The sequence below is a fragment of the Dasypus novemcinctus genome, chromosome 26 (assembly GCF_030445035.2).
Source record: "Dasypus novemcinctus isolate mDasNov1 chromosome 26, mDasNov1.1.hap2, whole genome shotgun sequence".
Classification (NCBI taxonomy): domain Eukaryota; kingdom Metazoa; phylum Chordata; class Mammalia; order Cingulata; family Dasypodidae; genus Dasypus; species Dasypus novemcinctus.
The window spans coordinates 39,002,649-39,017,545 of NC_080698.1; the positions used below are offsets into that span (position 1 = coordinate 39,002,649).

The following is a 14,897-nucleotide window of genomic DNA, read 5'->3' on the forward strand; positions in this document are numbered from 1 at the left end:
TCACTCATCACTTCATTTCCTTTAGGTAATTTGCTAAAACATTTTAAGCTTCATTTTCCTATCTGTCAAAAGGGAATAATGATGAGAAACAGATGTGTCTCAAGTGATAAAGCCTCCGCCTACCATATGAGAGGACCCAGATTCAATCCATGGGGCCTCCTGGTGAAAAAGAAGAAGAGAAAGCATGAGCCAGTGCCCATATGGTGAGCCGAGTACCCAAACAGTAAGCCAAGTGCCCATGTGGGTGCCCGTGCAGCGAGCCGAGTTCCCATGTGATGAGCTGAGTTCCCACACAAGTGCCTGTGTGGTGAGCCGAGTGCCTACATGGCAAGCCAAGTGCCCACGTGAGTGCCCACGTGGTGAGCCAGTGCCCACATGGTGATCCAAGTGCCCATACTGCAAGCCAAGTGCCTGCACAGTGAGCCAATGCCCACGCAAGTGAGTCACACAGCAAGATGATGGCATAGCAAAAGAGAGACGAAGGGAAGAGTCAAGGTGAAGCACAGCTGAGACCAGACCTGAGGTAGTGTAATTGACAGGGAACCTCTCTCCACATCAGTGGTCCCCAGGATTGAATCCCGGTGAATCCTAGAGGAGAAAGATGAGACGAGAAGACAAAAAGAGACATAGATACAGAAGATCACACAGTGAATGGACACAGACAGCAAAAACAGCAGGGGAGGGGAGGTGGAGGGGGCAGAGGGAGGTGAAGAAAAAATAAATGAATAAATGTTTAAAAAAGGGGGAGGGGGGAGGATAATGAAACCTATGGTATTAGTCACCTGAAGGGGCGCTAATGCAAAGTACCAGAAATTTGTTGACTTTTACAAAGGGTATTTATTTGGGGTAAAAGCTTACAGTTACAAGGTCCTAAAGAGTCTCACCCAAGTCAGTAGCTATGTGTTAAAGCAAGAAGTCAGGTGATCTTTCCTGGTCTCTTCTTCCTTCTTCCTCTTAAGACTGTGTGGGCTCAGCTTCTTCTGATCTCAGCTTCAGGCTGGCATAGGGCTCATCTCTTAGGCTTCTCTGTTCTCTTTAAAAAGTCAGCTGTTAACTCTCAGGTGAATGGCTCATCTCTCCCTGGGACTCCAGGAACAAAAATGACAAAGTTCTCTCTTCTTCTTCTGTATCTTCTTTATCTTCTTCTGTGTGTCTTCTTGAGCTAGTATCTGTTTTTACAGCACACCAAAGGGACAGGGACTTAACCTGAGATACACCCTACCAACGAGGTTGAATAGCAAATCTTCTCTCTTTTTTTTGCAGTAATTATTTTTATTTTTTAAATTTCCTTGTCTTTATTAATTTTTTAATGTTACATTCAAAAAATATGAGGTTCCCATATATCCCCCCCACCCCCTTCACCCCACTCCTCCCATAACAACAACCTTCTCCATCATCATGGGACATTCATTGCACTTGGTGAATACATCTCTGAGCACTGCTGCACCACATGGTCAATGGTCCACATTATAGTTTACAGTCTCCCCCAGTCCACCCAGTGGGCCATGAGAGGACATACAATGTCCAGTAACTGTCCCGGCAGTACAACCCAGGACAATTCCAAGTCCTGAAAATGCTCCCACATCACATCTCTTCTTCCCATTCCCACCCTCAGCAGCTACCATGGCCACTTTCTCTATCTCAATGTTACATTTACTTCCATTATTAATCACATTAGTTCCAGAATAGAGTATTCCTCCATTCTGTGGACCCTGGGATGGCTATGTCCGCTCTACCTCTGTATCAAGAGGATGCTTAGATTCCACTTGGATGATGGATGCAATTCTCCTGTTTGCAGTTGTAGGCACTCTTGGCTCCCTGGTGTGGTGGTTGACCTTCTTCATCTCCCTGTTAGCTGGCTGCAGTAAGTCCAATAAACCAGAGGGTAGGAGTTGCAAGTCTGTTGAGGTTCAGGGCCTGGCTATCACATGGATAGTCCAGAGATTCAGGTCCCCCAAGTATACACTAAACCCCAGTGCCAACCACAGGTCTGGTAAAAGTGACAGGAGAGGGCTTGTGAACAAAGATCACATCTGAGTCCAACTCCATCACACTCAGGAACACAAACTCCAAAGTAGGGCCCACTGGCGTGGCTCTGAAGTCCATCTGCCAAGACCATATAACCTGTGGGTCTCTGTAGCCCTCAGAAGAACCAATACCTGGGGTTGTATGTACTTCAGCTGTCTCTGGGACTCTGCTGAGGTGTGTGTAAGGGCAACCCCTCTGATGACCTCCCAGCTCTTTTTTAGAGACTCAAAGCCATATAAACTCATTTGTCCATTCCATTTCCCCCTTTTATTCAGGGTCAAAAAGCACTTTTAACTCCTGATATTACATGTAGGCTGAGATATTCTGCTGGTCTGAGTTGACCCTTTTGTTCAAGGTCATTCTCCAGCCACATCATCAGGTGGTACCTGATAGTAATCCCTTGGTGCCAGGGAGGCTTATCCCCAGGAGTCATGTCCCACACTGGGGGGAAGGCAATGCATTTACATGCTGAGTTTGCTTTGAGACTGGCCACATTTGAGCAACATGGAGGCTCTCAGGAGGTAACTCTTAGTAACCCTGTGGCTCTAGGCTTTGATCTTATTTCAGGCACACAGGCACACAGGCATACTCATTAGCATCAAGGGCTCATTGTTTGACCATCCTTCCTTATTGGTCTTAGCCATTGCACACGGGAGATTATTGCTGTTCCATTAGGGAATGCGACAGAGCTCCCCCAGCCAGGAACTCAGCATCCCCCCAGCCATCATTCCCAACTCTAACCACTATGAAAATATCCAAACATTTTTAAGCACCCTGCACATATGTCCTGGAGAACTCCCTCACAAACATGTGCCTCCCACCAATAACACCCCACTCTAGTATTCCTCCCCCACCACCATCAAACCCCTCTGTGGTCCAAAACCTCCCTGAAAATGAAGCTCAATATATTGCCAGGTTCCATTAATAGTAAAATGGAATATAGTGATGGGTTTAGAGGTTAGATATAGAATACATACTAATTTAGAAAAACTAAAGTAAAAATAAATTAGGGTATCAAAAAAATTAAAAAATGAAAAAGCTTTGTTTTTGATGTTTTGCCTTCCATCACTGCAGTAAGTGTTGCCCTGTATGCACATTGGCAAGGCAACTTCTTCCATCTCTTCCTCAGTGTCTATGTCCTTTCTTTTTCTAATTATTAAGCTTGTCTTCACAAAAGTTTTAGACCACAGTAATTCATATATACAATATACAGTACTCCCGCATATTCAACATCAGACACTTTGTCCCTTCCCCAGCAATAATCTTTGTACATGTTCATACTATGTTTACTGCAACTGATGTACAGATATTGAGAAAATAGATTTCAAACAATGTTACACTTGGGTTTACATTGTGGTTTATATTTTAGGCTATACAATTTTCTAAATATTTAGTTGTCTTATGTTTTACATTATGATTTACACTTTAGCTTATAAGCCTCTATACATTTTTGGTGTAATTTAACATGTCCTATATCCATCCTTGCCTAATCATGTGGAACACTTCCATTGCCCCATAGTTACACCGATTCTACCTATTTAATACCTCTTTCCCCCTCAGGGCCCACAGTGACAATCGCTCTTCATTGCTTCAAGGGTCATGTTCAGAGATACTTGCAACAATGTTGAGGGCTTGACATGCTCAACTGCCCTAATGTATTGGGAGCCACCATTTCTCTCCAGAGATACAATTCCCTCTATTTGAGAACATCAGTCCTCCCCAGGATGTGGGTATACCTTCACTCTCATTGTATGGGTCTCCATCCAACGATATAACCCACTTTGACAAAATGAGCACTCACACACACCCTAGAAGTCTGTCCTGTGTCAGATTCTCTCCCTTATTATATTTTTGAAAACGTTTTCTCAACAATATACTCTTAACCACATACCTGACAATCTCCTATGTTCATATGTTCCCCCACCCTCCACCCAATTTCTTGGGCCATATTACCCATCCTACCATCCCTAGCTCCCCTCAAGCCCACAGAGCCCCACCCAAAGGTATCCCTATGTCCCCATTTTATCCCTTCACTATACAAATACTTACTTCCAGCTTATCATGATTTCACCCAGGTAGGTATCAGCTTGCATCCTTCCTCTGTCCCCCAATTTCCTTTAAGCCTATCATCCAGTCTCTAGCTCTCTGAGGCAGCTTGGTTTACCTATCTCATATCATTGAGGTCATGTAGTATTTGTTCTTAATGCCTGATTGCTTCACTCAACATAAGGTTATCAAGATTCGTCTATGTTATCACATGTGTTTGTAGTGTATTCATTCTTAAAGCTGAGTAGTATTCCATTGTATGTATATACCACATTTTATTTATTGATTGATCTGTTGATGGGCATTTGAGTTGATTCCAACTTTTGGCAATAGTGAACAATGCTGCTGTGAACATTGGTGCGCATATATTGGTTTGTATCCTTGTTTTCAGTTCTACTGGGTATATATCCAGCAGTGGAATTGCTGGGTTATATGGCAAATCTATAGCTAGTTTTTTGAGAAACTGCTAAACTGTCCTCCAGAATGTCTGGATCCTTCTGCATTCCCACCAGCAGTGGATGAGTGTCCCCATTCCTCCACATCCTCTCCAGCACTTGTAGTCTTCTGTCTCTTTCATAGTTACCAATCTTATGGAAGTAAGATGGTATCTCATTGTAGTTTTGATTTGCATTTCCCCAATATTTAGAGATTTGGAGCATGTTTTCATGTGCTTTTTAGCCATTTGTATTTCTTCTTTGGAGAAGTGTCTGTTTAAATCTTTTTCCCATTTTTTAAATGGATTGTTCGTCTTTTTATTTTTCAAGATATAGGAGTTCTTTATATATTCAGTATATACATCTCCTATCAGACATATGGTTACCAAATATTTTCTCCCATTGTGTAGGTTCTCTTGTCACTTTCATGACAAACTCCTTTGAGGTGGAGAAGGCTTTAATTTTGAGGAAGTCCCATTTATCTATTTGTTCTTTTGCTGCTCGTGCTTTGGGTGTGAAGTTCATGAAGCCATTTCCTATTACAAGGTCCTGTAGATGGTCCCAACATTGCTTTCCAAAGTCTTAGTGCTTATATTTAGGTCTTTGATCCCTCTTGAGTTGATTTTTGTATAAGGTGTGAGTTGGTAATCCTCTTTCACCCTTTTACATAAGGATATCCAGTTCTTCAGGCACCATTTGTTGAAGAGGATATTCTCTCCCAGTTGAGAGGTTTTGGTGGCCTAATCGAATATTATGTGACTGTTTATATGAGTATCTATATCAGCACTCTAAATTTGATTCCATTCATCAGTGTGTCTGTCCTTGTGCCAATACTATGCTGTTTTCACTACTGTATCTTTGTAGTATGTTTTGAAGTCAGGTAGTCTGATTCCTCCAATTTCATTTTTATTTTTCAATGCCTTTGGCTATTCTGGGCTTCTTTCCTTTTCAAATAAATTCCATAGCTAGTTTTTCTAGTTCCTTAAAGAATGCTGTGTTGATTTTTATTGGGATTGCATTGAATGTGTATATCATTTTTGGTAAGATAGACATCTTAATAATATTTAGTCTTCCTATCCATGAGCAGGGAATAGTCTTCCACTTATTTAAGTCTTCTTTGATTTCCTTGAACAGTGTTGTGTAGTTTTCTGTGTATAAGTTTTTTACATCTTTAGTTAAATTTTTTCCTAGGTATTTGATTTTTTTATTTACTATTGTAAATGGTGTTTGTTTCTTGATTTCCTCCTGAGATTGCTCATTATTGGTGTACAGAAATGCTATTGATTTTTACATATTGATCTTATAACCTGTGACTGTACTGAACTCATTTATGAGTTCTAGAATCTTTCTTGTAGACTTCTCAGGCTTTTCTATGTATAGGATCATGTCATCTATAAATAATTAAATTTTGATTTCTTCCTTTCCAATTTGGAAGCCTTTTATATGTTTCTTGCCTCAGTGCTCAAGCAAGTACTTCTAAGACAATGTTAAATAGAAGGTGTGAGAGTAGGCATCTTTGTCTTGCTCCTGATCTTAGAGGGAAAGATTTTAGGATTTCACCATTGTAAATGATGTTGGCTGTGGTTTTTTCATATATACCCTTTATCATGTTCAGAAAATTTCCTTGATTCTGATCTTTTGCAGTGTTTTTATCAAGAAAGTGTGCCTTTGCTGCAGCTATAGATATGATCATGTAATTTATTTCCTTCAATCTGTTTATATGGTGCATTACATAGATTTTCTTATGTTGAACCATCCTTGCATACCTGGAATGAATCTCACTTGGTCATGGTGTATAATTTGTTTAATGTGTTGTTGAATATGATTAGCAAGTATTTTGTTGAGGATTTTTGCATCTAGGTTCATTAGAGAAATTGGTCTGTAATTTTCCTTTCTTGTGGTGTCTTTGTTTGGCTTTGGTACTAGGGTAATATTGGTATCATAGAATGAGTTAGGCAATGTTCCTTCTGTTTCAGTTTTTTGGAAGAGTTTCAGCAAGATTGGCATTAGTTCTTTCCAGAATGTTTTGTAGAATTCACTGTGAACCTGTCTGGCCCAGGGTTCTTCTTAGTTGGGAGGTTTTTAATGACTGATTCTCTTTACTTGTGATTGGTTTGTTGAGATCATAAATTTCTTCTTTTATCAGTAGAGGTTGCTTATGTGTTTCTAGGAATTTGTCCATTTCATCTAAATCATCCTTCTTGTTGGAATATAGTTTTTCAAAGTGTCCTCTTATGATAGTCTTTATTTCTGTGGGGTCAGTGGTGATATCTCCTTCTCATTTCTTATTTTGTGTATTTGCATCTTCTCTCTTTTTTTCTTTGTTAGTCTCGCTAAGGGTTTGTCAATTTTATTGATCTTCTCAAAGAACCAGCTCTTGGTTTTCTTGATCTTTTCTAGTGTTTTCTTATTTCTATTTCATTTAGTTCTGCTCTTATCTTTGTTATTTCTTTCTTTCTTTCTTCTTCCTTTGGGGTTACTTTGTTGCTTTTTTTACTAATTCCTCCAAGTGTGCAGTTAGTTCTTCAATTTTAGCTCTTTCTTCTTTTTTGATGTATGAATTTATGGCAATAAATTTCCCTCTCAGTACTGCTTTTGCTGCACCCCATAAGTTTTGGTGTATTGTGTTATCATTTTCATTAATTTCAAGGTAGTTATTAATTTCTTTGAGATTTCCTCCTTGACCCACTGTTTTTCTAAGAGTGTGCTGTTCAATTTCTATATCTTGTTGTGAAATCTGGGCCTCTGGCCCTTGCAGATTTCCAGCTTCACTCCACTGGGTCAGAGAAATTATTTTGTATGATTTTGATCATTCTGAATTCCTTGAGGGTTTCTTTTTTTGGCCTAGCATATGGTCTATCTTGGAGAATGATCCATGTGCACTTGAGAAAAATGTATATCCTACTGTATTTGGGTGTAATGTTCTGTATATGTCTATTAGGTCCAGCTCCTCAAATATACTATTCAAAGTTTTTGTTTCTTTATTCTCTTTTGAGATGTTCTGTCTAAACTTGATAGTGGTGTATTAAAGCCTCCACTATAATTGTAGAGGCATCTATTCTTTCACTTAGTTTTTTCAGTGTTTGTCTCACATATATGGAGGCACCCTTGTTAGGAGCATAAATGTTTATGATTGTTCGTACTTCTTGAAAGATTATCCCTTTCACTAATATGTAATGTTCATTTTTGTCTCTCACAATTGTTTTGCATTTAAAGTCTATTTTGCCTGATATTAATATAGCTACTCCTGCCGTTTTTTGGTTATTGTTTGCTTGCAAGATTGTTTTTCAGCCATTCACTTTCAACCTCCTTGAATCCCTGGGTCTAAGGTGAATTTCTTGTAGACAACATATGATGGGTCATATTTCCTTATGAAATCTTCCAATTTGTGTCTTTTAACATGTGAGTTTAATCCCTTGACATTTAGTGTTATTACTTTCAAGGAATTACTTATATTAGCCAAATTTTCTTTGGATTTGTGTTTGTCTTATGTTGTTTGATTTTTTTTTCTCTATTTTTGTAGTTTCAGTTGTTCTTTTACTCTCCTCCAATTCTGTCTCTCCTGTTTTTTTTTTTTTTTTTTTCCTCCTGCAGAACTCCCTTTAGTATTTCTTGAAGGGCAGGTTTCTTGTTGGCATGCTCTCTTAGTTTCTGTTTATCTGTAAATATTTTGAATTCTCCATCATTTTTTAATGCTAGCTTTGCTGGATAGAGTATTCTTGGTTGGAAATTCTTTTCTTTTAGTACCTTGACTATGTCATACCACTGCCTTCGTGTCTCCATGGTTTCAGATGAGAGATCAGCGTTTAATCTTATGGAGCCTCCCTTGTATGTGATGGTTCTCTTTTCTCTTGCTTCTTTTAGTATTTTCTCTTTGTCTTGTGCATTGGATAATTTGACAAGTATATGTCTTGGGGTAGCCCTTTTGGGATTTATGCTCTTCGGGGTGCATTGTGCTTCCTGGACATGTATATCCATCTCCCTCAATAGGTTTGGGAAGTTTTCAGCCATTATTTCCTCCAACACCCCTTCTGTCTCCTTTCCTTTCTCTTCTCCTTCTGGGATGCCTATAATGTGTATGTATGTTTTGCACTGTCATTCAGGTCCCTAAGTCCCTGCTGGATTTTTTTCTATCTTTTTATCAATTAATTCTACTATCTGTTTGATTTCAGATGTGCTGTCTTCCACATTACTAATACTTTCCTCTGCCTCTTCAAATCTGCTGTTATTTATTGAAAGTGTATTTTTGATTTCTTGTATTGTGCCATTGATCCCCATCATCTCTGTGATCTTTTTGTGCATGATCACAATTTCTTCTGTATGCTCTCCAAGTGTTTTTCTTAATATGTTTAATCTCTTCCTTCACTTCACTGAATTGGTCCATGATACATGTTTTGAGAGTTTTAATTACTTGATCGGTTCTCCATTTCTCTTCCTGGTTTTCAGTCTGTTCATTGTATTGGGCCATGTTTTCCTGATTATTGGTATGGTCTGTAGTTTTTGTTACTGTCTGTTCATTATTTTATCTTGTTGGGTTTATTCTGTTTATTATCTTCTTATTCTAGCCCTGGGGTTTAATTAGTTGCTGTTTTTGTGTGCGTGTTAAGTTTTCTCCATGTCACTTTTTTCTTCTTATTCTATTTCCTTGTTGTTGGCTAAGTTCCCTCGAAGGAAAATATTAGGTCCAGAGACAGCAAAAGGGGTAAGAAAAGAAAAATGTAATAGTAGTATTGATAGTAAGTGTTAGCAGAAGAACCATATGAGAATGGATATAGAACTCATAGAAGTTGTGTATAGTTATAACTGTAAAAAAGTGGAGTACCTATAATGAGATATTAAACCGAATATGGGGAGGCATATACTATGAGTTAAAAGGTCAGTGTGATCAGGAGAAAGGAGAAAAGAAAAGAGAGGACAATAACATAAAGAGTGAATAAATGATAGAAAACAGATTAGAGGTATTAGAGATAAAAAGTCAGAAATATTGGGAGCTAAACAGAAAGAGGTGGAATATAAGAGAAACAATAAATGATGGAGGAGAGAATGAGGTAAAAGGAAGGGGATAGCTTCGGAAGCCAAAATCAATACACGCAGAAAAGAGAAAATTGAGGATGAGGAAGCAAGGCAAATAAGAAATATTGCCTGAAGCACTAATATAGAAAAAGAAAGGGGGGGGGGGGAATAAAAAAAGGAGAAATAAAGAGAGAAGAGAACAAAAGCAGAGAGAGGGGAGAAAAAAGAAAAAGATTAAAAAGGGCAGTGGGGGGGATAAAGAGAAAGAAAATACAAGAAAATAGACCAACAAAAAAGACCAGACAAGGCCTCAGGCAAAGAATCCTCTTTGCAATTGAATAAACTGCTTAGGAGTCTGACCTTCTCTCTTTGTCCTTTCCTCACTTCCTTCTCTCCCAAGGCAGCAGGAAGGCTGCATGAGGGCTCCTGTAGGAAATTCAAATGGGTCCCTGGTGAACCAACTCACCTGAGAAAATAAGGACTCTTAATTTCTCAAGAGAGCACCCGTCCCTTGCCAGGAACCCTAAATATGCTATTGGAAGCCTGTAAAGCACATCTTACTGTCCCTCTCCCTTAGGTATGCTACAAGGAGGCTGGTTAATTTTCTGACTCCACCGTCTCCCAGACCAAGTTTCCTATCCCAGGGCATTTAGGTAAATTGGGCTCTTTCACCAGATTTGCCTCTTCTCTATTCGTAAGCTTTCCCCAAGTCAGCTAATATCTCCTCCAAACTCAATAAAAAGGGGGGGACCAAAAAATCGAATCTGCACTCCCACCTAAACTCTCCCATTTCCGGAGTTAATACCCATCCAGAGGAGTAGGACAATGCTGGATTTCCTGACTTTTATGCCTCTAGGAAGTGACAGAATCAGAACCACAAGCAAGAATTGCTATCTCTAAGCAGGCGTGTTTTTTTTTTTCACCTTGCTGCCAAAGAAGAAGAAAGTTTAAATAAAGTCCTCAATGGAGTCAGATGTTGGTGTGGTTAAAGACAATGGCAACAGGGAAATGGACTTGGCCCAAGATAGGGTGTCCGCAATTCAAACCCCGGGCCTCCTTGACCCGTGTGGAGCTGGCGCATGCACAGTGCTGATGAGCGCGAGGAGTGCCCTGCCACTAAAGGGTGTCCCCCATGTAGGGGAGCCCCAGGCACAAGGAGTGCACCCTATAAGAAGAGCTACCCAGCGCAAAAGGAAGTGAAGCCTGCCCAAGAATGGTGCCACACAGGGAGAGCTGACACAACAAAGAGAAACACAGATTCCCAGTGCTGCTGATAAGGATAGAAGCAGTCACAGAAGAACACACAGAAAATGGACACAGAGAGCAGACAACTGGTGGGAAGGGGGGGGGGGGGAAGGGGAGAGAAATAAAAATAAATAAATAAATAAATAAATAAATAAATAATAAATCTTTAAAAAAATTAAAGGCAATGGCAAATGATATTACTGGTATATTGCTGAAACTTTTTAGAGAATGCTTGAATTTTTAACATAAATGTTTTAAGATTACTGGTACTTTCCCTGATCCAGCCTACATGGAGATTCATTTCTTTAAGTAAATAGAGAGTTCCATATAGACAAAGATGATCCTGAAAATACTTTCTTTTCCTGAAATTATTTTCACTATGTAACTTTGGTTATTTAGTGCAATAGACAAACATTCACAGACAGACTTTGTCTGATGATGATTGGCTTCCAGTAGACACAGCGACAGTTTCCTAATATCTATGATGACCTAGCCCACATTCATCAGAACTTGACCATTTCTAAACAATTTTTTTTTTTTTTTACTTTAAAGGAAAGTCGAGTGGCAGCTGCAGGTACTCTGCTGACCTGGGCTGTCAAAGTCTCTCCAGGTTGCTCTTGCATGCAGTTGGAGATCCCTTGGAACAATTTTTTCCATCTTATATCAGTAATGGATTTCACAGTGTATACCAGAGAATTTAAAGAATCAGCCCAATTAAATCAAGACAATTTAGGATTGTTATGAAATTGAAAGAAAAGCATTGATTTGGAAAATTATATTTTTGTTTAGAGCTGCTACCCAAAGACCAAATAAATATGTTTCTTTATCTTTTTGGGAGTAGATGATAGTTTTGCTTGGGATGGGGCAAAACCTAATTTATCATTTAGAATTGTTCCCACAATAATTAATAACAGCAACAAAAATACACAGATCCAAAATGCCTTAAAGAATAAAGAAGTTTATCTCACATAACAGGAAGTCCAAATGTACAGAATGTCTCTGGGTTGGTTAATTCAGTGACTAATGATGAATTCTGTTTAAAAATATTCTGCCATACTTATACTTGGCTTATCCTAAGGATGGTTTCTTTAGGGTTCTAAGATGATTGGCCATCATCTTACTGGAGCAATACACTTCCATTTTTATATACAGTGGAAGACAGAAATAGCCTATGGGAACTTATAACCTATATGAGAACTATACCCTGAAAATTAATCAAGTTCCCTTCTCTCACTTTTCCCAAGGATAGTACAGGTAGTACCATTCTATATAACTAGGAGATAAACATATGTTTATATGAGGGTCTTCTTTGGGCATTAGGGCTCCTCCTGCCCAACCTGGGTGAAGAAGGCTGGCTAGATAAGAGAGGGATATATATTGAGTCAACAGACAGTAACAGCCACTAGATAGATCTTTTGTAACTATATTTATCAAAATTCTGTGTGGGATAGTTCTTTGCTACTTATTTTTAAATCTAGAAACACTGATTTTGTTTTGTTACTACTTCACTTAAAGATTGGTATCTTATATCATTTATCTTAATCCAACCTGCCATTCTCAGTAACAATCCTTGATCATTATTTGTCTTTGTTTGATTCACATTTGCTCTGCCGTTGTCTTCTGTCATGGCTCTTCCTCATTCACTTCTCATTTATTAAGCAGCAGATGTATGACCTTGTTTCCTTACTTTTTTCCAATTCAACAGTATTTGCCTTAGATCATCCTTCTTCATCCAACTATCTTTGTTCTGTACTATTCTCTTCCTCTCACTTGTGTACATTAGCAATGATCATATAATGGGATTCAATTTCTTTTACCTCCCAAGCATTTAGAAGTCATCTGATATCATTTGCTTCCATCCTCTTTATTGCCATTCAGAGATTATTTATCTTGATTTTTTTTCACTCACTGAGAAATTATGGAGTTAATGCCACATGCTAGTCTATTTTTCTGATTATGAAGTTGGACATTTATTTATGAACACTCTTGAGACTCCTCAGCTTCAATTTAGCCAACTATGTATTCTCATCACATCAGACAAATCCTACAGAAAATATCTTAATGTTGAAAAATGGAAATAAAATGAAGTGACCAAGGATATCCTTGGGGAAGATTACTTAAAGTATATATTTAAATTATTTTTCTGGATAATTATTTATAGGTCATTGCATTGCATACATTTTTTTAGTATCTGCTTCTTGATCCCCTGTCTTCCAGAAGAAAACTAGATTGATTCTTTTATGACATTCTGACAAACTATTTATACATCAATGGTTGCTATTGCTTCAATTCAAAACAACCATAAGTACCAGGACTAGATTTACCTTCCATACAAGTATTACTCTGCCCACAAGGTTTCCTGCTAGATATTATTTCCAATACTAGGTAAAATATAATGCTGAAATGTATCTTGATAAAGTGGATGGTAGTTAAATTATTTCCTGATGGACAAATTATGTTCGTGTAATAGCTATTGTACATAATCCTTTTTGGTTTATACCAAAACAAGCCACATGTCTAATTTATCACTGATTCAGGTGCTTCTGTTTCAAATACTCTGATACTATTTGTGAGGGTTTGTGTATTTCTGACAAAAAAAGGAGCATTTGATTAAATCTTTTTCTTTCCTGGTATTCTACTTAAAATTCAGTAAGGGATTCAAATCACTTTTATTGCTCAGTGTTTTCCAGTAGTAATTTGCTATTAGAAACTATTACAATGTTGAAAGAGAATCTACAAAGCAACCTAAACTTCCTGAAATAGATACTTTCTTGTATATAAACTCTAAGATTAGGTTTTCAGATTATGAATGTAAACCATTTGGTTTTGGATATAAGAATTTTGGAAATTCTACTTCACACTCTATCACTGATGCCTGTAAACTCCATTTCACTTAGAAATTTAATGATTTATCATGGTTCTCACCTGGGTAGGTATGTAAATAGTCATCATAATGATACCAAATAACCCTTGGTTGACATCAGTGTCTTTATACAACTTGGGGGTAAGACTGACATGAGTAAAATATTCTCTGGTCCATAGAATCTTCATGAATTCTTAAACTTCATGACACTCAGGAGCACATCATGAGAATAGAATATATTGCCTTCCTACCTGATAACAAAGAAGGTAAACTTTTCCAAGAGTTCTGTATGTTTTAATTTTACAATTGCAAAATGTCTGCTACAATCTCCTTCCAGTTGTATTCACTTCTCTGTAAAAGCCTTTGTCCCATTATGTCCTTAAGAAGAAAAGAAAAATAAGGAGTGGGGGGGGGGCATGGATGTGGATATCTCATACTTTTCTTTTAGGAGAAATTATCATCTTTTACCAATCAATGCTTTACCCTCCTGCCAGGTAGGTGATATTATCCAAATTCTGTAATGTATATAATGTATTTCAAGGGGAGCTTACTGTGTTGCCCAGATTCAAAGCTATCATTCACATTGTACTCTCTGTACTCGAAGGGGGGGGGGGTTGCATGAAACTGCCTCCTGGAGTTGTGCCATTTAGTGGTGTAGACTTTAAGGCTGAGATTCATTCTCATACTATCTAATATCCATAAACCAATGGTAAATTATCTGCCTTTTATCAGAGGGCAAGAAGACTGGTCCTGATCAAAAGATGAATAAAATGTGGAATATGAGACAACCTATCCACAAAATGGCATCTATTTTTTTTTAATTTTTTAACATTTGTAGAATTTGCTCTTCACCCCTCTTGAAACCTTAAAATTCACAATCTTAATGCTCATAATGGGATTTTTATATGAATTTATTTCTTCAATGCTTTTCTTTCTCTGCTCTCTCCTTTAAAGTATTCATTAAATTATATTATCTTATCAGATTTTGAATATATAACATGTTATTTCTTTGAATCATTTTCCCAAATTTAGGAATGGTTTCCAAAGATAATCCCATAATCACTGGCTATGTTATATAGTGTATGAACTAAAATAGTTAGGCCATGTATATTTTAGCCTATGTGACCAATTTTATCTACACAGTTGTGGAAAGTGTTGTTAACACACACAAGTCTCCTTGTTCTATGGTGACTGAATCAAAAGCTCTCTGACTATGATGATCCTGTAAGCATCAAGAAATTAATTTTTTATTTCTTTTAATAAAATTC

The 14,897-nt window shown here is 37.9% G+C and overlaps 1 pseudogene; it reads right to left on the minus strand.

Moving 5' to 3' along the window:
* Positions 1-11,310: 11,310 nt before the first annotated feature.
* Positions 11,311-11,418, minus strand: LOC111760531 (small nucleolar RNA SNORA44; annotated as a pseudogene).
* Between the last annotated feature and the right edge of the window lie 3,479 nt (positions 11,419-14,897).